Below are 821 nucleotides of genomic sequence, written 5' to 3'. Positions count from 1 at the left end.
CTAATTAATTTTCCTCCGAGCCTCCGGGCTCGGATACTCATTCAAATCAGGCTTCTCGACAGCCCGGCCCGATCCGGAGCGCGCGCTTTGCATCGCGTCGACTCTGGCGCCGACCTCGGTGGCTTTTTCCTAATCGCGGCGGCGGATAAATCGCGCGGCTCGTCGACGACGTCCTTGACGATGAATTCGGGGAAATTGAGGCGCGGGAGGGGCCGCGGAGGTGGAACAGGGCGGTGTCGTAGGCACGCGCCGCCGCGACGGGGAGGAGTAGGAGCCGAGCCAGATTCTGGAGCGTTTATTCGGCTCGCGTATTCCGCCACCCACTTCCCCCATTTGGGCATCCGTATGCCGCGGTAAGGTTTCTCTTGCTGCCGGCGCTGCCGCTTCGAGATTTCCGAGGGCGACGCCGGTGAGGAAGCTGTGCAGCACGCTCCGTCCATTGATTTCAATCGAAAATTGGGGATTTAATTTTTGGGGAGAATTTATGATTTAGGGTTTGATAGGAGTATTAATTTTGGTGTGGGGAAGGGAGAGAATCTAAAGGGAATTCATGCTGAAAACAACACTTGCTTTGATGCGATGCGTCGGTATTTATACGGGGTGGAAGGATGGGATTCGGCTTTCTAATTATTTATTCGAGGATTCTTCATCATCCACAAATTAATCAACACATATTTCATCTAATCATGAATCTAAATATACGAAATTAGTATGTATTATATATAAATTAATATCCTACTATAAATTAAAATAATGTACTACTGTATTATGGTGGACTCAAATCCATCTGAGACCTTTAAGCTTGGGCTTGCATAATATGA

General features: G+C 49.0%; 1 pseudogene; it reads right to left on the bottom strand.

Moving 5' to 3' along the window:
- LOC125199607 lies at positions 1-528 on the bottom strand (annotated as a pseudogene).
- Between the last annotated feature and the right edge of the window lie 293 nt (positions 529-821).

Source organism: Salvia hispanica, unplaced genomic scaffold (assembly GCF_023119035.1).
Source record: "Salvia hispanica cultivar TCC Black 2014 unplaced genomic scaffold, UniMelb_Shisp_WGS_1.0 HiC_scaffold_586, whole genome shotgun sequence".
In the NCBI taxonomy this organism is placed as follows: Eukaryota; Viridiplantae; Streptophyta; class Magnoliopsida; order Lamiales; family Lamiaceae; genus Salvia; species Salvia hispanica.
This window is presented reverse-complemented; position numbering and strand designations above follow the sequence as displayed.